This window comes from Lygodium microphyllum, chromosome 3 (genome assembly GCF_053477565.2).
Source record: "Lygodium microphyllum isolate KBCC chromosome 3, Lygodium_microphyllum_v1.1.10, whole genome shotgun sequence".
Lineage (NCBI taxonomy): Eukaryota > Viridiplantae > Streptophyta > Polypodiopsida > Schizaeales > Lygodiaceae > Lygodium > Lygodium microphyllum.
In genome coordinates, this window is record NC_141137.1 from 23,477,452 (window position 1) to 23,505,295 (window position 27,844).

The following is a 27,844-nucleotide window of genomic DNA, read 5'->3' on the forward strand; positions in this document are numbered from 1 at the left end:
CCAAATGTGATGAGGAGAGAGCACTAAAATGGCTAAGGTTCCAGATTCATCATGTGCGGGTAGCCTCATGTATGCTATATATAATTGCCACTTAAGTGCTTGCATTGCTTTTGCATTGGGAATAGTGAGTAGGTACATATCAAAGGAAGCATTGGGAAGTAGTGAAAGGTACTTGAGTGGCATAGAAGGTATGGTATGTCTATACGGGAGGAGTAGCAATCATCTACTTGGATAAACATATCCAAATCATGCGGGAAATGTTGACAACAAAAAGTCGACCGTAGGATCTATTTCTCCCCTGGTCTAGTGGTGCAATCTCATGGTTATCTTGTTTGTAAAGGAGTGTGGCATTATCTGCCGCTACAACTAGAGCACGTTGCACCAACCACAAAGGTATGCAAAGAGAACATGCGGCTTACTCGTTTGGTGGGGAGACTTGGGCCTTAGTAAAGGCATGTCCTTATTGTGTAGTGACAGCGAGATTACCATCTTCCTAGCAAATAATCCTCTCTTTCATGCGGAAAACAAGCACATAGAAGTGAGATATCACTTAATTTGCACAGTACTCGAGAACAAGCAACTTTAAGACCGATGGTAACCCTACAAAAAAACTTACTCACCAAGAGTCTACCCTCCGAAAAAAATTCACATTACAAGGAGTTGATGGGCATTGGGTGAGGGTACCTCAAATAACCTCTTATTCGTTTGTCTCCCTCAAAGGCATATTGACCTTTGAGCGGGAGGCCGTTGGGATAAAGACTAATGTGGATGGCTACCCATCTTACTGACTAACCCTAATTATACATGCGCGTACTCATTCTTTATTCTTTCAATAACGAGTAATAAAGCGGTGCTTACAATAGAGCTATCGAGGGTACCACAAACATAGTGTCATCTTTGTGTGCGGTTGCATGCGTGTACACGTGCGCAATCTCGAGCTCCCTTGTTGCTCCATCAAGTACTTCTAGAAACAAAGGCAAATGAAAGAATTTTTGCCTCAAAATAGAAAAACTAGACTCTCTTAGGAGATTGGACAAGGTAGGTGGTCATTTAAGAAAACTGGACAAAGTTTTAGGGAAATATGGTAGGGTGTAGGCTAGGATTGAGTAAGGGGAAAGTTTAGAATAAAGTAATGTAGTACGGAATAATTTGGAGAGAATGTACTTGATTCTCTCAGTTGTGTGCCGTTGTCGGGACTACCCCCTACTTATATAGGGACATGTGAAAACCATCTTCCTAGTAAAGAATCCTCAGTTATATGCCGTTGTCAAGATTACCATCTTCCTAGCAAAGAATCCTCTCTCCCATGTGAAAACCAAGCGCATAGAAGTGAGGCATCAATTAATTTCCCAAGTACTCGAGGACAAACAACTTTAAGACCGATGGTAACCCTGCAAAAAAGCTTACTCACCCAGAATCTACCCTTTGAAAAAATTTCATATTATAGGGAGTTGATGGGCATTTGGCGCAGGTACCTCAAATAGCCTCTTATTCGTTCGTCTCCCTCAAAGGCACATTGACCTTTGAGTAGGAGGTCGTTGGGATAAAGACTAATGTGGATAGCTGCCCATCTTACTGACTAACCCTAATTATACATGTGCGTACTGATTCTTTATTCTTTCAATAATAAGTAATAAAGCAGTGCTTACAATAGAGCTCTCGAGGGTACCACAAACATAGTGTCATCTCTGTGTGTCAATGCGTGCACGCACGCGCGCGCAATCTCAAGTCCCCTTGTTGCTCCACCGAGTACTTCTAGAAACAAAGGCGAAATAAAGAATTTTTTTGCTCAAAAGAGCAAAACTTGACTCTCTTAGGAGATTGGACGAGGTCAATATTGGGTCATTTAAGCAAACTAGACAAAGTTTCAGGGCAATATGGTAGGGTGCAGGCTACAATTGAGTAGGGTATAGTTTAGAATAAAGCAATGTAGTATGGAAAAATTTGGGGAGTAGGTGCTTGATTCTCCCAATTGCGTGCAGTTGTCGAGACTACCCCCTACTTTTATAGGGACCTCTAGCCCTCACTTTCAACCATCTACACCGACCATTCAATCCCTCTATCTTTGGCTTAGCTATTCTAGGTTAGTTAACTTTGGCTATGAGTGGTTTAATTGTTGTAGAATTTAGTCGATTTTTGCATACTATGGTTCATTATTGTGGATATGACTCTTTCCTTGCCCTTTAGTTTAGTGGGTAGCAGGCTCTTTTCACTTGTGTGCGTCTAGCTTTTTCTAAAGGCTTGCAGCAGGCAATGGCTAACGATAAACCTAACTGGGAGATAGAGCTATGCGATCTAAAATGGATTCCATTATGAACGATCAAACTTGGAAGTTGGCCCCTTTGCCAGAAGGCAAACATGATTCTCCACTCAAGTGGATCGATCGATAAGTGAAAGGTTACACGCCACACTAAATCAAAGTAGGTTAGTGGAAAAAGGTTTTAAGTAAGAAAAAGGTGCGGACTTTGACGAGACCTTTTTGCATGTGGTGAGATTGACTACTTTTCATACTGTGTTTGCCTTGATGGCCAAGGATGGCATGGACCTTGTACAATTGCATTCGGGATGCTATTTTGCACAGTGACCTTCATGACGAGATCTACATGCAACAATGGCCAGAAGGTTTTGTGTAACATGGTAAAGAAAAGCCTGTCTAATTTGCAAGCTAAGAAAGAGTCTTTAGGGATGGATCATAGTACGCCCCAAGGAATGGTACAACAATTCTAATATCTTTGTGTAGTCTGAGGGCTACAAGAGAAGTAATGCTTGCACACCATTGCTCACACACTAGAGAGCTAAAGATGGCAACTTGATAATGTCGATTTTCTATGTGGATGATATATTGACAGCTGGAAAGAAGCAGTTATGAGATTGATGCCCTAACGAAAAGGCAAACGAGAACATTCGAAATAAAGAATTTGGGACATGAAAATCGCATTCTTGGTATATGCATAATCAAGGGCAAAACAAAGAGATCGTTCTATCTGTCCACAAAAAGATTATGCCTGTGAAGTGTTATAACATTTTAATATTAGGGATAGAACAAAGAGATTGCTATGTCTATCTCACACAAGGATTATGTCAGTAAAGTGATATACAACATTTCAATACGGAGGGAGGGGAGATAATCAATACTCCATTTCCTCCATATGTAAAAATGTGCGTGGATGATTGTCCCAAATGTGATGAGGAGAGAGCACTAAAATGGCTAAGGTTCCAGATTCATCATGTGCGGGTAGCCTCATGTATGCTATATATAATTGCCACTTAAGTGCTTGCATTGCTTTTGCATTGGGAATAGTGAGTAGGTACATATCAAAGGAAGCATTGGGAAGTAGTGAAAGGTACTTGAGTGGCATAGAAGGTATGGTATGTCTATACGGGAGGAGTAGCAATCATCTACTTGGATAAACATATCCAAATCATGCGGGAAATGTTGACAACAAAAAGTCGACCGTAGGATCTATTTCTCCCCTGGTCTAGTGGTGCAATCTCATGGTTATCTTGTTTGTAAAGGAGTGTGGCATTATCTGCCGCTACAACTAGAGCACGTTGCACCAACCACAAAGGTATGCAAAGAGAACATGCGGCTTACTCGTTTGGTGGGGAGACTTGGGCCTTAGTAAAGGCATGTCCTTATTGTGTAGTGACAGCGAGATTACCATCTTCCTAGCAAATAATCCTCTCTTTCACGCGGAAAACAAGCACATAGAAGTGAGATATCACTTAATTTGCACAGTACTCGAGAACAAGCAACTTTAAGACCGATGGTAACCCTACAAAAAAACTTACTCACCAAGAGTCTACCCTCCGAAAAAAATTCACATTACAAGGAGTTGATGGGCATTGGGTGAGGGTACCTCAAATAACCTCTTATTCGTTTGTCTCCCTCAAAGGCATATTGACCTTTGAGCGGGAGGCCGTTGGGATAAAGACTAATGTGGATGGCTACCCATCTTACTGACTAACCCTAATTATACATGCGCGTACTCATTCTTTATTCTTTCAATAACGAGTAATAAAGCGGTGCTTACAATAGAGCTATCGAGGGTACCACAAACATAGTGTCATCTTTGTGTGCGGTTGCATGCGTGTACACGTGCGCAATCTCGAGCTCCCTTGTTGCTCCATCAAGTACTTCTAGAAACAAAGGCAAATGAAAGAATTTTTGCCTCAAAATAGAAAAACTAGACTCTCTTAGGAGATTGGACAAGGTAGGTGGTCATTTAAGAAAACTGGACAAAGTTTTAGGGAAATATGGTAGGGTGTAGGCTAGGATTGAGTAAGGGGAAAGTTTAGAATAAAGTAATGTAGTACGGAATAATTTGGAGAGAATGTACTTGATTCTCTCAGTTGTGTGCCGTTGTCGGGACTACCCCCTACTTATATAGGGACATGTGAAAACCATCTTCCTAGTAAAGAATCCTCAGTTATATGCCGTTGTCAAGATTACCATCTTCCTAGCAAAGAATCCTCTCTCCCATGTGAAAACCAAGCGCATAGAAGTGAGGCATCAATTAATTTCCCAAGTACTCGAGGACAAACAACTTTAAGACCGATGGTAACCCTGCAAAAAAGCTTACTCACCCAGAATCTACCCTTTGAAAAAATTTCATATTATAGGGAGTTGATGGGCATTTGGCGCAGGTACCTCAAATAGCCTCTTATTCGTTCGTCTCCCTCAAAGGCACATTGACCTTTGAGTAGGAGGTCGTTGGGATAAAGACTAATGTGGATAGCTGCCCATCTTACTGACTAACCCTAATTATACATGTGCGTACTGATTCTTTATTCTTTCAATAATAAGTAATAAAGCAGTGCTTACAATAGAGCTCTCGAGGGTACCACAAACATAGTGTCATCTCTGTGTGTCAATGCGTGCACGCACGCGCGCGCAATCTCAAGTCCCCTTGTTGCTCCACCGAGTACTTCTAGAAACAAAGGCGAAATAAAGAATTTTTTTGCTCAAAAGAGCAAAACTTGACTCTCTTAGGAGATTGGACGAGGTCAATATTGGGTCATTTAAGCAAACTAGACAAAGTTTCAGGGCAATATGGTAGGGTGCAGGCTACAATTGAGTAGGGTATAGTTTAGAATAAAGCAATGTAGTATGGAAAAATTTGGGGAGTAGGTGCTTGATTCTCCCAATTGCGTGCAGTTGTCGAGACTACCCCCTACTTTTATAGGGACCTCTAGCCCTCACTTTCAACCATCTACACCGACCATTCAATCCCTCTATCTTTGGCTTAGCTATTCTAGGTTAGTTAACTTTGGCTATGAGTGGTTTAATTGTTGTAGAATTTAGTCGATTTTTGCATACTATGGTTCATTATTGTGGATATGACTCTTTCCTTGCCCTTTAGTTTAGTGGGTAGCAGGCTCTTTTCACTTGTGTGCGTCTAGCTTTTTCTAAAGGCTTGCAGCAGGCAATGGCTAACGATAAACCTAACTGGGAGATAGAGCTATGCGATCTAAAATGGATTCCATTATGAACGATCAAACTTGGAAGTTGGCCCCTTTGCCAGAAGGCAAACATGATTCTCCACTCAAGTGGATCGATCGATAAGTGAAAGGTTACACGCCACACTAAATCAAAGTAGGTTAGTGGAAAAAGGTTTTAAGTAAGAAAAAGGTGCGGACTTTGACGAGACCTTTTTGCATGTGGTGAGATTGACTACTTTTCATACTGTGTTTGCCTTGATGGCCAAGGATGGCATGGACCTTGTACAATTGCATTCGGGATGCTATTTTGCACAGTGACCTTCATGACGAGATCTACATGCAACAATGGCCAGAAGGTTTTGTGTAACATGGTAAAGAAAAGCCTGTCTAATTTGCAAGCTAAGAAAGAGTCTTTAGGGATGGATCATAGTACGCCCCAAGGAATGGTACAACAATTCTAATATCTTTGTGTAGTCTGAGGGCTACAAGAGAAGTAATGCTTGCACACCATTGCTCACACACTAGAGAGCTAAAGATGGCAACTTGATAATGTCGATTTTCTATGTGGATGATATATTGACAGCTGGAAAGAAGCAGTTATGAGATTGATGCCCTAACGAAAAGGCAAATGAGAACATTCGAAATAAAGAATTTGGGACATGAAAATCGCATTCTTGGTATATGCATAATCAAGGGCAAAACAAAGAGATCGTTCTATCTGTCCACAAAAAGATTATGCCTGTGAAGTGTTATAACATTTTAATATTAGGGATAGAACAAAGAGATTGCTATGTCTATCTCACACAAGGATTATGTCAGTAAAGTGATATACAACATTTCAATACGGAGGGAGGGGAGATAATCAATACTCCATTTCCTCCATATGTAAAAATGTGCGTGGATGATTGTCCCAAATGTGATGAGGAGAGAGCACTAAAATGGCTAAGGTTCCAGATTCATCATGTGCGGGTAGCCTCATGTATGCTATATATAATTGCCACTTAAGTGCTTGCATTGCTTTTGCATTGGGAATAGTGAGTAGGTACATATCAAAGGAAGCATTGGGAAGTAGTGAAAGGTACTTGAGTGGCATAGAAGGTATGGTATGTCTATACGGGAGGAGTAGCAATCATCTACTTGGATAAACATATCCAAATCATGCGGGAAATGTTGACAACAAAAAGTCGACCGTAGGATCTATTTCTCCCCTGGTCTAGTGGTGCAATCTCATGGTTATCTTGTTTGTAAAGGAGCGTGGCATTATCTGCCGCTACAACTAGAGCACGTTGCACCAACCACAAAGGTATGCAAAGAGAACATGCGGCTTACTCGTTTGGTGGGGAGACTTGGGCCTTAGTAAAGGCATGTCCTTATTGTGTAGTGACAGCGAGATTACCATCTTCCTAGCAAATAATCCTCTCTTTCATGCGGAAAACAAGCACATAGAAGTGAGATATCACTTAATTTGCACAGTACTCGAGAACAAGCAACTTTAAGACCGATGGTAACCCTACAAAAAAACTTACTCACCAAGAGTCTACCCTCCGAAAAAAATTCACATTACAAGGAGTTGATGGGCATTGGGTGAGGGTACCTCAAATAACCTCTTATTCGTTTGTCTCCCTCAAAGGCATATTGACCTTTGAGCGGGAGGCCGTTGGGATAAAGACTAATGTGGATGGCTACCCATCTTACTGACTAACCCTAATTATACATGCGCGTACTCATTCTTTATTCTTTCAATAACGAGTAATAAAGCGGTGCTTACAATAGAGCTATCGAGGGTACCACAAACATAGTGTCATCTTTGTGTGCGGTTGCATGCGTGTACACGTGCGCAATCTCGAGCTCCCTTGTTGCTCCATCAAGTACTTCTAGAAACAAAGGCAAATGAAAGAATTTTTGCCTCAAAATAGAAAAACTAGACTCTCTTAGGAGATTGGACAAGGTAGGTGGTCATTTAAGAAAACTGGACAAAGTTTTAGGGAAATATGGTAGGGTGTAGGCTAGGATTGAGTAGGGTATAGTTTAGAATAAAGTAATGTAGTACGGAATAATTTGGAGAGAATGTACTTGATTCTCTCAGTTGTGTGCCGTTGTCGGGACTACCCCCTACTTATATAGGGACATGTGAAAACCATCTTCCTAGTAAAGAATCCTCAGTTATATGCCGTTGTCAAGATTACCATCTTCCTAGCAAAGAATCCTCTCTCCCATGTGAAAACCAAGCGCATAGAAGTGAGGCATCAATTAATTTCCCAAGTACTCGAGGACAAACAACTTTAAGACCGATGGTAACCCTGCAAAAAAGCTTACTCACCCAGAATCTACCCTTTGAAAAAATTTCATATTATAGGGAGTTGATGGGCATTTGGCGCAGGTACCTCAAATAGCCTCTTATTCGTTCGTCTCCCTCAAAGGCACATTGACCTTTGAGTAGGAGGTCGTTGGGATAAAGACTAATGTGGATAGCTGCCCATCTTACTGACTAACCCTAATTATACATGTGCGTACTGATTCTTTATTCTTTCAATAATAAGTAATAAAGCAGTGCTTACAATAGAGCTCTCGAGGGTACCACAAACATAGTGTCATCTCTGTGTGTCAATGCGTGCACGCACGCGCGCGCAATCTCAAGTCCCCTTGTTGCTCCACCGAGTACTTCTAGAAACAAAGGCGAAATAAAGAATTTTTTTGCTCAAAAGAGCAAAACTTGACTCTCTTAGGAGATTGGACGAGGTCAATATTGGGTCATTTAAGCAAACTAGACAAAGTTTCAGGGCAATATGGTAGGGTGCAGGCTACAATTGAGTAGGGTATAGTTTAGAATAAAGCAATGTAGTATGGAAAAATTTGGGGAGTAGGTGCTTGATTCTCCCAATTGCGTGCAGTTGTCGAGACTACCCCCTACTTTTATAGGGACCTCTAGCCCTCACTTTCAACCATCTACAACGACCATTCAATCCCTCTATCTTTGGCTTAGCTATTCTAGGTTAGTTAACTTTGGCTATGAGTGGTTTAATTGTTGTAGAATTTAGTCGATTTTTGCATACTATGGTTCATTATTGTGGATATGACTCTTTCCTTGCCCTTTAGTTTAGTGGGTAGCAGGCTCTTTTCACTTGTGTGCGTCTAGCTTTTTCTAAAGGCTTGCAGCAGGCAATGGCTAACGATAAACCTAAGTGGGAGATAGAGCTATGCGATCTAAAATGGATTCCATTATGAACGATCAAACTTGGAAGTTGGCCCCTTTGCCAGAAGGCAAACATGATTCTCCACTCAAGTGGATCGATCGATAAGTGAAAGGTTACACGCCACACTAAATCAAAGTAGGTTAGTGGAAAAAGGTTTTAAGTAAGAAAAAGGTGCGGACTTTGACGAGACCTTTTTGCATGTGGTGAGATTGACTACTTTTCATACTGTGTTTGCCTTGATGGCCAAGGATGGCATGGACCTTGTACAATTGCATTCGGGATGCTATTTTGCACAGTGACCTTCATGACGAGATCTACATGCAACAATGGCCAGAAGGTTTTGTGTAACATGGTAAAGAAAAGCCTGTCTAATTTGCAAGCTAAGAAAGAGTCTTTAGGGATGGATCATAGTACGCCCCAAGGAATGGTACAACAATTCTAATATCTTTGTGTAGTCTGAGGGCTACAAGAGAAGTAATGCTTGCACACCATTGCTCACACACTAGAGAGCTAAAGATGGCAACTTGATAATGTCGATTTTCTATGTGGATGATATATTGACAGCTGGAAAGAAGCAGTTATGAGATTGATGCCCTAACGAAAAGGCAAATGAGAACATTCGAAATAAAGAATTTGGGACATGAAAATCGCATTCTTGGTATATGCATAATCAAGGGCAAAACAAAGAGATCGTTCTATCTGTCCACAAAAAGATTATGCCTGTGAAGTGTTATAACATTTTAATATTAGGGATAGAACAAAGAGATTGCTATGTCTATCTCACACAAGGATTATGTCAGTAAAGTGATATACAACATTTCAATACGGAGGGAGGGGAGATAATCAATACTCCATTTCCTCCATATGTAAAAATGTGCGTGGATGATTGTCCCAAATGTGATGAGGAGAGAGCACTAAAATGGCTAAGGTTCCAGATTCATCATGTGCGGGTAGCCTCATGTATGCTATATATAATTGCCACTTAAGTGCTTGCATTGCTTTTGCATTGGGAATAGTGAGTAGGTACATATCAAAGGAAGCATTGGGAAGTAGTGAAAGGTACTTGAGTGGCATAGAAGGTATGGTATGTCTATACGGGAGGAGTAGCAATCATCTACTTGGATAAACATATCCAAATCATGCGGGAAATGTTGACAACAAAAAGTCGACCGTAGGATCTATTTCTCCCCTGGTCTAGTGGTGCAATCTCATGGTTATCTTGTTTGTAAAGGAGCGTGGCATTATCTGCCGCTACAACTAGAGCACGTTGCACCAACCACAAAGGTATGCAAAGAGAACATGCGGCTTACTCGTTTGGTGGGGAGACTTGGGCCTTAGTAAAGGCATGTCCTTATTGTGTAGTGACAGCGAGATTACCATCTTCCTAGCAAATAATCCTCTCTTTCATGCGGAAAACAAGCACATAGAAGTGAGATATCACTTAATTTGCACAGTACTCGAGAACAAGCAACTTTAAGACCGATGGTAACCCTACAAAAAAACTTACTCACCAAGAGTCTACCCTCCGAAAAAAATTCACATTACAAGGAGTTGATGGGCATTGGGTGAGGGTACCTCAAATAACCTCTTATTCGTTTGTCTCCCTCAAAGGCATATTGACCTTTGAGCGGGAGGCCGTTGGGATAAAGACTAATGTGGATGGCTACCCATCTTACTGACTAACCCTAATTATACATGCGCGTACTCATTCTTTATTCTTTCAATAACGAGTAATAAAGCGGTGCTTACAATAGAGCTATCGAGGGTACCACAAACATAGTGTCATCTTTGTGTGCGGTTGCATGCGTGTACACGTGCGCAATCTCGAGCTCCCTTGTTGCTCCATCAAGTACTTCTAGAAACAAAGGCAAATGAAAGAATTTTTGCCTCAAAATAGAAAAACTAGACTCTCTTAGGAGATTGGACAAGGTAGGTGGTCATTTAAGAAAACTGGACAAAGTTTTAGGGAAATATGGTAGGGTGTAGGCTAGGATTGAGTAGGGTATAGTTTAGAATAAAGTAATGTAGTACGGAATAATTTGGAGAGAATGTACTTGATTCTCTCAGTTGTGTGCCGTTGTCGGGACTACCCCCTACTTATATAGGGACATGTGAAAACCATCTTCCTAGTAAAGAATCCTCAGTTATATGCCGTTGTCAAGATTACCATCTTCCTAGCAAAGAATCCTCTCTCCCATGTGAAAACCAAGCGCATAGAAGTGAGGCATCAATTAATTTCCCAAGTACTCGAGGACAAACAACTTTAAGACCGATGGTAACCCTGCAAAAAAGCTTACTCACCCAGAATCTACCCTTTGAAAAAATTTCATATTATAGGGAGTTGATGGGCATTTGGCGCAGGTACCTCAAATAGCCTCTTATTCGTTCGTCTCCCTCAAAGGCACATTGACCTTTGAGTAGGAGGTCGTTGGGATAAAGACTAATGTGGATAGCTGCCCATCTTACTGACTAACCCTAATTATACATGTGCGTACTGATTCTTTATTCTTTCAATAATAAGTAATAAAGCAGTGCTTACAATAGAGCTCTCGAGGGTACCACAAACATAGTGTCATCTCTGTGTGTCAATGCGTGCACGCACGCGCGCGCAATCTCAAGTCCCCTTGTTGCTCCACCGAGTACTTCTAGAAACAAAGGCGAAATAAAGAATTTTTTTGCTCAAAAGAGCAAAACTTGACTCTCTTAGGAGATTGGACGAGGTCAATATTGGGTCATTTAAGCAAACTAGACAAAGTTTCAGGGCAATATGGTAGGGTGCAGGCTACAATTGAGTAGGGTATAGTTTAGAATAAAGCAATGTAGTATGGAAAAATTTGGGGAGTAGGTGCTTGATTCTCCCAATTGCGTGCAGTTGTCGAGACTACCCCCTACTTTTATAGGGACCTCTAGCCCTCACTTTCAACCATCTACAACGACCATTCAATCCCTCTATCTTTGGCTTAGCTATTCTAGGTTAGTTAACTTTGGCTATGAGTGGTTTAATTGTTGTAGAATTTAGTCGATTTTTGCATACTATGGTTCATTATTGTGGATATGACTCTTTCCTTGCCCTTTAGTTTAGTGGGTAGCAGGCTCTTTTCACTTGTGTGCGTCTAGCTTTTTCTAAAGGCTTGCAGCAGGCAATGGCTAACGATAAACCTAAGTGGGAGATAGAGCTATGCGATCTAAAATGGATTCCATTATGAACGATCAAACTTGGAAGTTGGCCCCTTTGCCAGAAGGCAAACATGATTCTCCACTCAAGTGGATCGATCGATAAGTGAAAGGTTACACGCCACACTAAATCAAAGTAGGTTAGTGGAAAAAGGTTTTAAGTAAGAAAAAGGTGCGGACTTTGACGAGACCTTTTTGCATGTGGTGAGATTGACTACTTTTCATACTGTGTTTGCCTTGATGGCCAAGGATGGCATGGACCTTGTACAATTGCATTCGGGATGCTATTTTGCACAGTGACCTTCATGACGAGATCTACATGCAACAATGGCCAGAAGGTTTTGTGTAACATGGTAAAGAAAAGCCTGTCTAATTTGCAAGCTAAGAAAGAGTCTTTAGGGATGGATCATAGTACGCCCCAAGGAATGGTACAACAATTCTAATATCTTTGTGTAGTCTGAGGGCTACAAGAGAAGTAATGCTTGCACACCATTGCTCACACACTAGAGAGCTAAAGATGGCAACTTGATAATGTCGATTTTCTATGTGGATGATATATTGACAGCTGGAAAGAAGCAGTTATGAGATTGATGCCCTAACGAAAAGGCAAATGAGAACATTCGAAATAAAGAATTTGGGACATGAAAATCGCATTCTTGGTATATGCATAATCAAGGGCAAAACAAAGAGATCGTTCTATCTGTCCACAAAAAGATTATGCCTGTGAAGTGTTATAACATTTTAATATTAGGGATAGAACAAAGAGATTGCTATGTCTATCTCACACAAGGATTATGTCAGTAAAGTGATATACAACATTTCAATACGGAGGGAGGGGAGATAATCAATACTCCATTTCCTCCATATGTAAAAATGTGCGTGGATGATTGTCCCAAATGTGATGAGGAGAGAGCACTAAAATGGCTAAGGTTCCAGATTCATCATGTGCGGGTAGCCTCATGTATGCTATATATAATTGCCACTTAAGTGCTTGCATTGCTTTTGCATTGGGAATAGTGAGTAGGTACATATCAAAGGAAGCATTGGGAAGTAGTGAAAGGTACTTGAGTGGCATAGAAGGTATGGTATGTCTATACGGGAGGAGTAGCAATCATCTACTTGGATAAACATATCCAAATCATGCGGGAAATGTTGACAACAAAAAGTCGACCGTAGGATCTATTTCTCCCCTGGTCTAGTGGTGCAATCTCATGGTTATCTTGTTTGTAAAGGAGCGTGGCATTATCTGCCGCTACAACTAGAGCACGTTGCACCAACCACAAAGGTATGCAAAGAGAACATGCGGCTTACTCGTTTGGTGGGGAGACTTGGGCCTTAGTAAAGGCATGTCCTTATTGTGTAGTGACAGCGAGATTACCATCTTCCTAGCAAATAATCCTCTCTTTCATGCGGAAAACAAGCACATAGAAGTGAGATATCACTTAATTTGCACAGTACTCGAGAACAAGCAACTTTAAGACCGATGGTAACCCTACAAAAAAACTTACTCACCAAGAGTCTACCCTCCGAAAAAAATTCACATTACAAGGAGTTGATGGGCATTGGGTGAGGGTACCTCAAATAACCTCTTATTCGTTTGTCTCCCTCAAAGGCATATTGACCTTTGAGCGGGAGGCCGTTGGGATAAAGACTAATGTGGATGGCTACCCATCTTACTGACTAACCCTAATTATACATGCGCGTACTCATTCTTTATTCTTTCAATAACGAGTAATAAAGCGGTGCTTACAATAGAGCTATCGAGGGTACCACAAACATAGTGTCATCTTTGTGTGCGGTTGCATGCGTGTACACGTGCGCAATCTCGAGCTCCCTTGTTGCTCCATCAAGTACTTCTAGAAACAAAGGCAAATGAAAGAATTTTTGCCTCAAAATAGAAAAACTAGACTCTCTTAGGAGATTGGACAAGGTAGGTGGTCATTTAAGAAAACTGGACAAAGTTTTAGGGAAATATGGTAGGGTGTAGGCTAGGATTGAGTAGGGTATAGTTTAGAATAAAGTAATGTAGTACGGAATAATTTGGAGAGAATGTACTTGATTCTCTCAGTTGTGTGCCGTTGTCGGGACTACCCCCTACTTATATAGGGACATGTGAAAACCATCTTCCTAGTAAAGAATCCTCAGTTATATGCCGTTGTCAAGATTACCATCTTCCTAGCAAAGAATCCTCTCTCCCATGTGAAAACCAAGCGCATAGAAGTGAGGCATCAATTAATTTCCCAAGTACTCGAGGACAAACAACTTTAAGACCGATGGTAACCCTGCAAAAAAGCTTACTCACCCAGAATCTACCCTTTGAAAAAATTTCATATTATAGGGAGTTGATGGGCATTTGGCGCAGGTACCTCAAATAGCCTCTTATTCGTTCGTCTCCCTCAAAGGCACATTGACCTTTGAGTAGGAGGTCGTTGGGATAAAGACTAATGTGGATAGCTGCCCATCTTACTGACTAACCCTAATTATACATGTGCGTACTGATTCTTTATTCTTTCAATAATAAGTAATAAAGCAGTGCTTACAATAGAGCTCTCGAGGGTACCACAAACATAGTGTCATCTCTGTGTGTCAATGCGTGCACGCACGCGCGCGCAATCTCAAGTCCCCTTGTTGCTCCACCGAGTACTTCTAGAAACAAAGGCGAAATAAAGAATTTTTTTGCTCAAAAGAGCAAAACTTGACTCTCTTAGGAGATTGGACGAGGTCAATATTGGGTCATTTAAGCAAACTAGACAAAGTTTCAGGGCAATATGGTAGGGTGCAGGCTACAATTGAGTAGGGTATAGTTTAGAATAAAGCAATGTAGTATGGAAAAATTTGGGGAGTAGGTGCTTGATTCTCCCAATTGCGTGCAGTTGTCGAGACTACCCCCTACTTTTATAGGGACCTCTAGCCCTCACTTTCAACCATCTACAACGACCATTCAATCCCTCTATCTTTGGCTTAGCTATTCTAGGTTAGTTAACTTTGGCTATGAGTGGTTTAATTGTTGTAGAATTTAGTCGATTTTTGCATACTATGGTTCATTATTGTGGATATGACTCTTTCCTTGCCCTTTAGTTTAGTGGGTAGCAGGCTCTTTTCACTTGTGTGCGTCTAGCTTTTTCTAAAGGCTTGCAGCAGGCAATGGCTAACGATAAACCTAAGTGGGAGATAGAGCTATGCGATCTAAAATGGATTCCATTATGAACGATCAAACTTGGAAGTTGGCCCCTTTGCCAGAAGGCAAACATGATTCTCCACTCAAGTGGATCGATCGATAAGTGAAAGGTTACACGCCACACTAAATCAAAGTAGGTTAGTGGAAAAAGGTTTTAAGTAAGAAAAAGGTGCGGACTTTGACGAGACCTTTTTGCATGTGGTGAGATTGACTACTTTTCATACTGTGTTTGCCTTGATGGCCAAGGATGGCATGGACCTTGTACAATTGCATTCGGGATGCTATTTTGCACAGTGACCTTCATGACGAGATCTACATGCAACAATGGCCAGAAGGTTTTGTGTAACATGGTAAAGAAAAGCCTGTCTAATTTGCAAGCTAAGAAAGAGTCTTTAGGGATGGATCATAGTACGCCCCAAGGAATGGTACAACAATTCTAATATCTTTGTGTAGTCTGAGGGCTACAAGAGAAGTAATGCTTGCACACCATTGCTCACACACTAGAGAGCTAAAGATGGCAACTTGATAATGTCGATTTTCTATGTGGATGATATATTGACAGCTGGAAAGAAGCAGTTATGAGATTGATGCCCTAACGAAAAGGCAAATGAGAACATTCGAAATAAAGAATTTGGGACATGAAAATCGCATTCTTGGTATATGCATAATCAAGGGCAAAACAAAGAGATCGTTCTATCTGTCCACAAAAAGATTATGCCTGTGAAGTGTTATAACATTTTAATATTAGGGATAGAACAAAGAGATTGCTATGTCTATCTCACACAAGGATTATGTCAGTAAAGTGATATACAACATTTCAATACGGAGGGAGGGGAGATAATCAATACTCCATTTCCTCCATATGTAAAAATGTGCGTGGATGATTGTCCCAAATGTGATGAGGAGAGAGCACTAAAATGGCTAAGGTTCCAGATTCATCATGTGCGGGTAGCCTCATGTATGCTATATATAATTGCCACTTAAGTGCTTGCATTGCTTTTGCATTGGGAATAGTGAGTAGGTACATATCAAAGGAAGCATTGGGAAGTAGTGAAAGGTACTTGAGTGGCATAGAAGGTATGGTATGTCTATACGGGAGGAGTAGCAATCATCTACTTGGATAAACATATCCAAATCATGCGGGAAATGTTGACAACAAAAAGTCGACCGTAGGATCTATTTCTCCCCTGGTCTAGTGGTGCAATCTCATGGTTATCTTGTTTGTAAAGGAGCGTGGCATTATCTGCCGCTACAACTAGAGCACGTTGCACCAACCACAAAGGTATGCAAAGAGAACATGCGGCTTACTCGTTTGGTGGGGAGACTTGGGCCTTAGTAAAGGCATGTCCTTATTGTGTAGTGACAGCGAGATTACCATCTTCCTAGCAAATAATCCTCTCTTTCATGCGGAAAACAAGCACATAGAAGTGAGATATCACTTAATTTGCACAGTACTCGAGAACAAGCAACTTTAAGACCGATGGTAACCCTACAAAAAAACTTACTCACCAAGAGTCTACCCTCCGAAAAAAATTCACATTACAAGGAGTTGATGGGCATTGGGTGAGGGTACCTCAAATAACCTCTTATTCGTTTGTCTCCCTCAAAGGCATATTGACCTTTGAGCGGGAGGCCGTTGGGATAAAGACTAATGTGGATGGCTACCCATCTTACTGACTAACCCTAATTATACATGCGCGTACTCATTCTTTATTCTTTCAATAACGAGTAATAAAGCGGTGCTTACAATAGAGCTATCGAGGGTACCACAAACATAGTGTCATCTTTGTGTGCGGTTGCATGCGTGTACACGTGCGCAATCTCGAGCTCCCTTGTTGCTCCATCAAGTACTTCTAGAAACAAAGGCAAATGAAAGAATTTTTGCCTCAAAATAGAAAAACTAGACTCTCTTAGGAGATTGGACAAGGTAGGTGGTCATTTAAGAAAACTGGACAAAGTTTTAGGGAAATATGGTAGGGTGTAGGCTAGGATTGAGTAGGGTATAGTTTAGAATAAAGTAATGTAGTACGGAATAATTTGGAGAGAATGTACTTGATTCTCTCAGTTGTGTGCCGTTGTCGGGACTACCCCCTACTTATATAGGGACATGTGAAAACCATCTTCCTAGTAAAGAATCCTCAGTTATATGCCGTTGTCAAGATTACCATCTTCCTAGCAAAGAATCCTCTCTCCCATGTGAAAACCAAGCGCATAGAAGTGAGGCATCAATTAATTTCCCAAGTACTCGAGGACAAACAACTTTAAGACCGATGGTAACCCTGCAAAAAAGCTTACTCACCCAGAATCTACCCTTTGAAAAAATTTCATATTATAGGGAGTTGATGGGCATTTGGCGCAGGTACCTCAAATAGCCTCTTATTCGTTCGTCTCCCTCAAAGGCACATTGACCTTTGAGTAGGAGGTCGTTGGGATAAAGACTAATGTGGATAGCTGCCCATCTTACTGACTAACCCTAATTATACATGTGCGTACTGATTCTTTATTCTTTCAATAATAAGTAATAAAGCAGTGCTTACAATAGAGCTCTCGAGGGTACCACAAACATAGTGTCATCTCTGTGTGTCAATGCGTGCACGCACGCGCGCGCAATCTCAAGTCCCCTTGTTGCTCCACCGAGTACTTCTAGAAACAAAGGCGAAATAAAGAATTTTTTTGCTCAAAAGAGCAAAACTTGACTCTCTTAGGAGATTGGACGAGGTCAATATTGGGTCATTTAAGCAAACTAGACAAAGTTTCAGGGCAATATGGTAGGGTGCAGGCTACAATTGAGTAGGGTATAGTTTAGAATAAAGCAATGTAGTATGGAAAAATTTGGGGAGTAGGTGCTTGATTCTCCCAATTGCGTGCAGTTGTCGAGACTACCCCCTACTTTTATAGGGACCTCTAGCCCTCACTTTCAACCATCTACAACGACCATTCAATCCCTCTATCTTTGGCTTAGCTATTCTAGGTTAGTTAACTTTGGCTATGAGTGGTTTAATTGTTGTAGAATTTAGTCGATTTTTGCATACTATGGTTCATTATTGTGGATATGACTCTTTCCTTGCCCTTTAGTTTAGTGGGTAGCAGGCTCTTTTCACTTGTGTGCGTCTAGCTTTTTCTAAAGGCTTGCAGCAGGCAATGGCTAACGATAAACCTAAGTGGGAGATAGAGCTATGCGATCTAAAATGGATTCCATTATGAACGATCAAACTTGGAAGTTGGCCCCTTTGCCAGAAGGCAAACATGATTCTCCACTCAAGTGGATCGATCGATAAGTGAAAGGTTACACGCCACACTAAATCAAAGTAGGTTAGTGGAAAAAGGTTTTAAGTAAGAAAAAGGTGCGGACTTTGACGAGACCTTTTTGCATGTGGTGAGATTGACTACTTTTCATACTGTGTTTGCCTTGATGGCCAAGGATGGCATGGACCTTGTACAATTGCATTCGGGATGCTATTTTGCACAGTGACCTTCATGACGAGATCTACATGCAACAATGGCCAGAAGGTTTTGTGTAACATGGTAAAGAAAAGCCTGTCTAATTTGCAAGCTAAGAAAGAGTCTTTAGGGATGGATCATAGTACGCCCCAAGGAATGGTACAACAATTCTAATATCTTTGTGTAGTCTGAGGGCTACAAGAGAAGTAATGCTTGCACACCATTGCTCACACACTAGAGAGCTAAAGATGGCAACTTGATAATGTCGATTTTCTATGTGGATGATATATTGACAGCTGGAAAGAAGCAGTTATGAGATTGATGCCCTAACGAAAAGGCAAATGAGAACATTCGAAATAAAGAATTTGGGACATGAAAATCGCATTCTTGGTATATGCATAATCAAGGGCAAAACAAAGAGATCGTTCTATCTGTCCACAAAAAGATTATGCCTGTGAAGTGTTATAACATTTTAATATTAGGGATAGAACAAAGAGATTGCTATGTCTATCTCACACAAGGATTATGTCAGTAAAGTGATATACAACATTTCAATACGGAGGGAGGGGAGATAATCAATACTCCATTTCCTCCATATGTAAAAATGTGCGTGGATGATTGTCCCAAATGTGATGAGGAGAGAGCACTAAAATGGCTAAGGTTCCAGATTCATCATGTGCGGGTAGCCTCATGTATGCTATATATAATTGCCACTTAAGTGCTTGCATTGCTTTTGCATTGGGAATAGTGAGTAGGTACATATCAAAGGAAGCATTGGGAAGTAGTGAAAGGTACTTGAGTGGCATAGAAGGTATGGTATGTCTATACGGGAGGAGTAGCAATCATCTACTTGGATAAACATATCCAAATCATGCGGGAAATGTTGACAACAAAAAGTCGACCGTAGGATCTATTTCTCCCCTGGTCTAGTGGTGCAATCTCATGGTTATCTTGTTTGTAAAGGAGCGTGGCATTATCTGCCGCTACAACTAGAGCACGTTGCACCAACCACAAAGGTATGCAAAGAGAACATGCGGCTTACTCGTTTGGTGGGGAGACTTGGGCCTTAGTAAAGGCATGTCCTTATTGTGTAGTGACAGCGAGATTACCATCTTCCTAGCAAATAATCCTCTCTTTCATGCGGAAAACAAGCACATAGAAGTGAGATATCACTTAATTTGCACAGTACTCGAGAACAAGCAACTTTAAGACCGATGGTAACCCTACAAAAAAACTTACTCACCAAGAGTCTACCCTCCGAAAAAAATTCACATTACAAGGAGTTGATGGGCATTGGGTGAGGGTACCTCAAATAACCTCTTATTCGTTTGTCTCCCTCAAAGGCATATTGACCTTTGAGCGGGAGGCCGTTGGGATAAAGACTAATGTGGATGGCTACCCATCTTACTGACTAACCCTAATTATACATGCGCGTACTCATTCTTTATTCTTTCAATAACGAGTAATAAAGCGGTGCTTACAATAGAGCTATCGAGGGTACCACAAACATAGTGTCATCTTTGTGTGCGGTTGCATGCGTGTACACGTGCGCAATCTCGAGCTCCCTTGTTGCTCCATCAAGTACTTCTAGAAACAAAGGCAAATGAAAGAATTTTTGCCTCAAAATAGAAAAACTAGACTCTCTTAGGAGATTGGACAAGGTAGGTGGTCATTTAAGAAAACTGGACAAAGTTTTAGGGAAATATGGTAGGGTGTAGGCTAGGATTGAGTAGGGTATAGTTTAGAATAAAGTAATGTAGTACGGAATAATTTGGAGAGAATGTACTTGATTCTCTCAGTTGTGTGCCGTTGTCGGGACTACCCCCTACTTATATAGGGACATGTGAAAACCATCTTCCTAGTAAAGAATCCTCAGTTATATGCCGTTGTCAAGATTACCATCTTCCTAGCAAAGAATCCTCTCTCCCATGTGAAAACCAAGCGCATAGAAGTGAGGCATCAATTAATTTCCCAAGTACTCGAGGACAAACAACTTTAAGACCGATGGTAACCCTGCAAAAAAGCTTACTCACCCAGAATCTACCCTTTGAAAAAATTTCATATTATAGGGAGTTGATGGGCATTTGGCGCAGGTACCTCAAATAGCCTCTTATTCGTTCGTCTCCCTCAAAGGCACATTGACCTTTGAGTAGGAGGTCGTTGGGATAAAGACTAATGTGGATAGCTGCCCATCTTACTGACTAACCCTAATTATACATGTGCGTACTGATTCTTTATTCTTTCAATAATAAGTAATAAAGCAGTGCTTACAATAGAGCTCTCGAGGGTACCACAAACATAGTGTCATCTCTGTGTGTCAATGCGTGCACGCACGCGCGCGCAATCTCAAGTCCCCTTGTTGCTCCACCGAGTACTTCTAGAAACAAAGGCGAAATAAAGAATTTTTTTGCTCAAAAGAGCAAAACTTGACTCTCTTAGGAGATTGGACGAGGTCAATATTGGGTCATTTAAGCAAACTAGACAAAGTTTCAGGGCAATATGGTAGGGTGCAGGCTACAATTGAGTAGGGTATAGTTTAGAATAAAGCAATGTAGTATGGAAAAATTTGGGGAGTAGGTGCTTGATTCTCCCAATTGCGTGCAGTTGTCGAGACTACCCCCTACTTTTATAGGGACCTCTAGCCCTCACTTTCAACCATCTACAACGACCATTCAATCCCTCTATCTTTGGCTTAGCTATTCTAGGTTAGTTAACTTTGGCTATGAGTGGTTTAATTGTTGTAGAATTTAGTCGATTTTTGCATACTATGGTTCATTATTGTGGATATGACTCTTTCCTTGCCCTTTAGTTTAGTGGGTAGCAGGCTCTTTTCACTTGTGTGCGTCTAGCTTTTTCTAAAGGCTTGCAGCAGGCAATGGCTAACGATAAACCTAAGTGGGAGATAGAGCTATGCGATCTAAAATGGATTCCATTATGAACGATCAAACTTGGAAGTTGGCCCCTTTGCCAGAAGGCAAACATGATTCTCCACTCAAGTGGATCGATCGATAAGTGAAAGGTTACACGCCACACTAAATCAAAGTAGGTTAGTGGAAAAAGGTTTTAAGTAAGAAAAAGGTGCGGACTTTGACGAGACCTTTTTGCATGTGGTGAGATTGACTACTTTTCATACTGTGTTTGCCTTGATGGCCAAGGATGGCATGGACCTTGTACAATTGCATTCGGGATGCTATTTTGCACAGTGACCTTCATGACGAGATCTACATGCAACAATGGCCAGAAGGTTTTGTGTAACATGGTAAAGAAAAGCCTGTCTAATTTGCAAGCTAAGAAAGAGTCTTTAGGGATGGATCATAGTACGCCCCAAGGAATGGTACAACAATTCTAATATCTTTGTGTAGTCTGAGGGCTACAAGAGAAGTAATGCTTGCACACCATTGCTCACACACTAGAGAGCTAAAGATGGCAACTTGATAATGTCGATTTTCTATGTGGATGATATATTGACAGCTGGAAAGAAGCAGTTATGAGATTGATGCCCTAACGAAAAGGCAAATGAGAACATTCGAAATAAAGAATTTGGGACATGAAAATCGCATTCTTGGTATATGCATAATCAAGGGCAAAACAAAGAGATCGTTCTATCTGTCCACAAAAAGATTATGCCTGTGAAGTGTTATAACATTTTAATATTAGGGATAGAACAAAGAGATTGCTATGTCTATCTCACACAAGGATTATGTCAGTAAAGTGATATACAACATTTCAATACGGAGGGAGGGGAGATAATCAATACTCCATTTCCTCCATATGTAAAAATGTGCGTGGATGATTGTCCCAAATGTGATGAGGAGAGAGCACTAAAATGGCTAAGGTTCCAGATTCATCATGTGCGGGTAGCCTCATGTATGCTATATATAATTGCCACTTAAGTGCTTGCATTGCTTTTGCATTGGGAATAGTGAGTAGGTACATATCAAAGGAAGCATTGGGAAGTAGTGAAAGGTACTTGAGTGGCATAGAAGGTATGGTATGTCTATACGGGAGGAGTAGCAATCATCTACTTGGATAAACATATCCAAATCATGCGGGAAATGTTGACAACAAAAAGTCGACCGTAGGATCTATTTCTCCCCTGGTCTAGTGGTGCAATCTCATGGTTATCTTGTTTGTAAAGGAGCGTGGCATTATCTGCCGCTACAACTAGAGCACGTTGCACCAACCACAAAGGTATGCAAAGAGAACATGCGGCTTACTCGTTTGGTGGGGAGACTTGGGCCTTAGTAAAGGCATGTCCTTATTGTGTAGTGACAGCGAGATTACCATCTTCCTAGCAAATAATCCTCTCTTTCATGCGGAAAACAAGCACATAGAAGTGAGATATCACTTAATTTGCACAGTACTCGAGAACAAGCAACTTTAAGACCGATGGTAACCCTACAAAAAAACTTACTCACCAAGAGTCTACCCTCCGAAAAAAATTCACATTACAAGGAGTTGATGGGCATTGGGTGAGGGTACCTCAAATAACCTCTTATTCGTTTGTCTCCCTCAAAGGCATATTGACCTTTGAGCGGGAGGCCGTTGGGATAAAGACTAATGTGGATGGCTACCCATCTTACTGACTAACCCTAATTATACATGCGCGTACTCATTCTTTATTCTTTCAATAACGAGTAATAAAGCGGTGCTTACAATAGAGCTATCGAGGGTACCACAAACATAGTGTCATCTTTGTGTGCGGTTGCATGCGTGTACACGTGCGCAATCTCGAGCTCCCTTGTTGCTCCATCAAGTACTTCTAGAAACAAAGGCAAATGAAAGAATTTTTGCCTCAAAATAGAAAAACTAGACTCTCTTAGGAGATTGGACAAGGTAGGTGGTCATTTAAGAAAACTGGACAAAGTTTTAGGGAAATATGGTAGGGTGTAGGCTAGGATTGAGTAGGGTATAGTTTAGAATAAAGTAATGTAGTACGGAATAATTTGGAGAGAATGTACTTGATTCTCTCAGTTGTGTGCCGTTGTCGGGACTACCCCCTACTTATATAGGGACATGTGAAAACCATCTTCCTAGTAAAGAATCCTCAGTTATATGCCGTTGTCAAGATTACCATCTTCCTAGCAAAGAATCCTCTCTCCCATGTGAAAACCAAGCGCATAGAAGTGAGGCATCAATTAATTTCCCAAGTACTCGAGGACAAACAACTTTAAGACCGATGGTAACCCTGCAAAAAAGCTTACTCACCCAGAATCTACCCTTTGAAAAAATTTCATATTATAGGGAGTTGATGGGCATTTGGCGCAGGTACCTCAAATAGCCTCTTATTCGTTCGTCTCCCTCAAAGGCACATTGACCTTTGAGTAGGAGGTCGTTGGGATAAAGACTAATGTGGATAGCTGCCCATCTTACTGACTAACCCTAATTATACATGTGCGTACTGATTCTTTATTCTTTCAATAATAAGTAATAAAGCAGTGCTTACAATAGAGCTCTCGAGGGTACCACAAACATAGTGTCATCTCTGTGTGTCAATGCGTGCACGCACGCGCGCGCAATCTCAAGTCCCCTTGTTGCTCCACCGAGTACTTCTAGAAACAAAGGCGAAATAAAGAATTTTTTTGCTCAAAAGAGCAAAACTTGACTCTCTTAGGAGATTGGACGAGGTCAATATTGGGTCATTTAAGCAAACTAGACAAAGTTTCAGGGCAATATGGTAGGGTGCAGGCTACAATTGAGTAGGGTATAGTTTAGAATAAAGCAATGTAGTATGGAAAAATTTGGGGAGTAGGTGCTTGATTCTCCCAATTGCGTGCAGTTGTCGAGACTACCCCCTACTTTTATAGGGACCTCTAGCCCTCACTTTCAACCATCTACAACGACCATTCAATCCCTCTATCTTTGGCTTAGCTATTCTAGGTTAGTTAACTTTGGCTATGAGTGGTTTAATTGTTGTAGAATTTAGTCGATTTTTGCATACTATGGTTCATTATTGTGGATATGACTCTTTCCTTGCCCTTTAGTTTAGTGGGTAGCAGGCTCTTTTCACTTGTGTGCGTCTAGCTTTTTCTAAAGGCTTGCAGCAGGCAATGGCTAACGATAAACCTAAGTGGGAGATAGAGCTATGCGATCTAAAATGGATTCCATTATGAACGATCAAACTTGGAAGTTGGCCCCTTTGCCAGAAGGCAAACATGATTCTCCACTCAAGTGGATCGATCGATAAGTGAAAGGTTACACGCCACACTAAATCAAAGTAGGTTAGTGGAAAAAGGTTTTAAGTAAGAAAAAGGTGCGGACTTTGACGAGACCTTTTTGCATGTGGTGAGATTGACTACTTTTCATACTGTGTTTGCCTTGATGGCCAAGGATGGCATGGACCTTGTACAATTGCATTCGGGATGCTATTTTGCACAGTGACCTTCATGACGAGATCTACATGCAACAATGGCCAGAAGGTTTTGTGTAACATGGTAAAGAAAAGCCTGTCTAATTTGCAAGCTAAGAAAGAGTCTTTAGGGATGGATCATAGTACGCCCCAAGGAATGGTACAACAATTCTAATATCTTTGTGTAGTCTGAGGGCTACAAGAGAAGTAATGCTTGCACACCATTGCTCACACACTAGAGAGCTAAAGATGGCAACTTGATAATGTCGATTTTCTATGTGGATGATATATTGACAGCTGGAAAGAAGCAGTTATGAGATTGATGCCCTAACGAAAAGGCAAATGAGAACATTCGAAATAAAGAATTTGGGACATGAAAATCGCATTCTTGGTATATGCATAATCAAGGGCAAAACAAAGAGATCGTTCTATCTGTCCACAAAAAGATTATGCCTGTGAAGTGTTATAACATTTTAATATTAGGGATAGAACAAAGAGATTGCTATGTCTATCTCACACAAGGATTATGTCAGTAAAGTGATATACAACATTTCAATACGGAGGGAGGGGAGATAATCAATACTCCATTTCCTCCATATGTAAAAATGTGCGTGGATGATTGTCCCAAATGTGATGAGGAGAGAGCACTAAAATGGCTAAGGTTCCAGATTCATCATGTGCGGGTAGCCTCATGTATGCTATATATAATTGCCACTTAAGTGCTTGCATTGCTTTTGCATTGGGAATAGTGAGTAGGTACATATCAAAGGAAGCATTGGGAAGTAGTGAAAGGTACTTGAGTGGCATAGAAGGTATGGTATGTCTATACGGGAGGAGTAGCAATCATCTACTTGGATAAACATATCCAAATCATGCGGGAAATGTTGACAACAAAAAGTCGACCGTAGGATCTATTTCTCCCCTGGTCTAGTGGTGCAATCTCATGGTTATCTTGTTTGTAAAGGAGCGTGGCATTATCTGCCGCTACAACTAGAGCACGTTGCACCAACCACAAAGGTATGCAAAGAGAACATGCGGCTTACTCGTTTGGTGGGGAGACTTGGGCCTTAGTAAAGGCATGTCCTTATTGTGTAGTGACAGCGAGATTACCATCTTCCTAGCAAATAATCCTCTCTTTCATGCGGAAAACAAGCACATAGAAGTGAGATATCACTTAATTTGCACAGTACTCGAGAACAAGCAACTTTAAGACCGATGGTAACCCTACAAAAAAACTTACTCACCAAGAGTCTACCCTCCGAAAAAAATTCACATTACAAGGAGTTGATGGGCATTGGGTGAGGGTACCTCAAATAACCTCTTATTCGTTTGTCTCCCTCAAAGGCATATTGACCTTTGAGCGGGAGGCCGTTGGGATAAAGACTAATGTGGATGGCTACCCATCTTACTGACTAACCCTAATTATACATGCGCGTACTCATTCTTTATTCTTTCAATAACGAGTAATAAAGCGGTGCTTACAATAGAGCTATCGAGGGTACCACAAACATAGTGTCATCTTTGTGTGCGGTTGCATGCGTGTACACGTGCGCAATCTCGAGCTCCCTTGTTGCTCCATCAAGTACTTCTAGAAACAAAGGCAAATGAAAGAATTTTTGCCTCAAAATAGAAAAACTAGACTCTCTTAGGAGATTGGACAAGGTAGGTGGTCATTTAAGAAAACTGGACAAAGTTTTAGGGAAATATGGTAGGGTGTAGGCTAGGATTGAGTAGGGTATAGTTTAGAATAAAGTAATGTAGTACGGAATAATTTGGAGAGAATGTACTTGATTCTCTCAGTTGTGTGCCGTTGTCGGGACTACCCCCTACTTATATAGGGACATGTGAAAACCATCTTCCTAGTAAAGAATCCTCAGTTATATGCCGTTGTCAAGATTACCATCTTCCTAGCAAAGAATCCTCTCTCCCATGTGAAAACCAAGCGCATAGAAGTGAGGCATCAATTAATTTTCCAAGTACTCGAGGACAAACAACTTTAAGACCGATGGTAACCCTGCAAAAAAGCTTACTCACCCAGAATCTACCCTTTGAAAAAATTTCATATTATAGGGAGTTGATGGGCATTTGGCGCAGGTACCTCAAATAGCCTCTTATTCGTTCGTCTCCCTCAAAGGCACATTGACCTTTGAGTAGGAGGTCGTTGGGATAAAGACTAATGTGGATAGCTGCCCATCTTACTGACTAACCCTAATTATACATGTGCGTACTGATTCTTTATTCTTTCAATAATAAGTAATAAAGCAGTGCTTACAATAGAGCTCTCGAGGGTACCACAAACATAGTGTCATCTCTGTGTGTCAATGCGTGCACGCACGCGCGCGCAATCTCAAGTCCCCTTGTTGCTCCACCGAGTACTTCTAGAAACAAAGGCGAAATAAAGAATTTTTTTGCTCAAAAGAGCAAAACTTGACTCTCTTAGGAGATTGGACGAGGTCAATATTGGGTCATTTAAGCAAACTAGACAAAGTTTCAGGGCAATATGGTAGGGTGCAGGCTACAATTGAGTAGGGTATAGTTTAGAATAAAGCAATGTAGTATGGAAAAATTTGGGGAGTAGGTGCTTGATTCTCCCAATTGCGTGCAGTTGTCGAGACTACCCCCTACTTTTATAGGGACCTCTAGCCCTCACTTTCAACCATCTACAACGACCATTCAATCCCTCTATCTTTGGCTTAGCTATTCTAGGTTAGTTAACTTTGGCTATGAGTGGTTTAATTGTTGTAGAATTTAGTCGATTTTTGCATACTATGGTTCATTATTGTGGATATGACTCTTTCCTTGCCCTTTAGTTTAGTGGGTAGCAGGCTCTTTTCACTTGTGTGCGTCTAGCTTTTTCTAAAGGCTTGCAGCAGGCAATGGCTAACGATAAACCTAAGTGGGAGATAGAGCTATGCGATCTAAAATGGATTCCATTATGAACGATCAAACTTGGAAGTTGGCCCCTTTGCCAGAAGGCAAACATGATTCTCCACTCAAGTGGATCGATCGATAAGTGAAAGGTTACACGCCACACTAAATCAAAGTAGGTTAGTGGAAAAAGGTTTT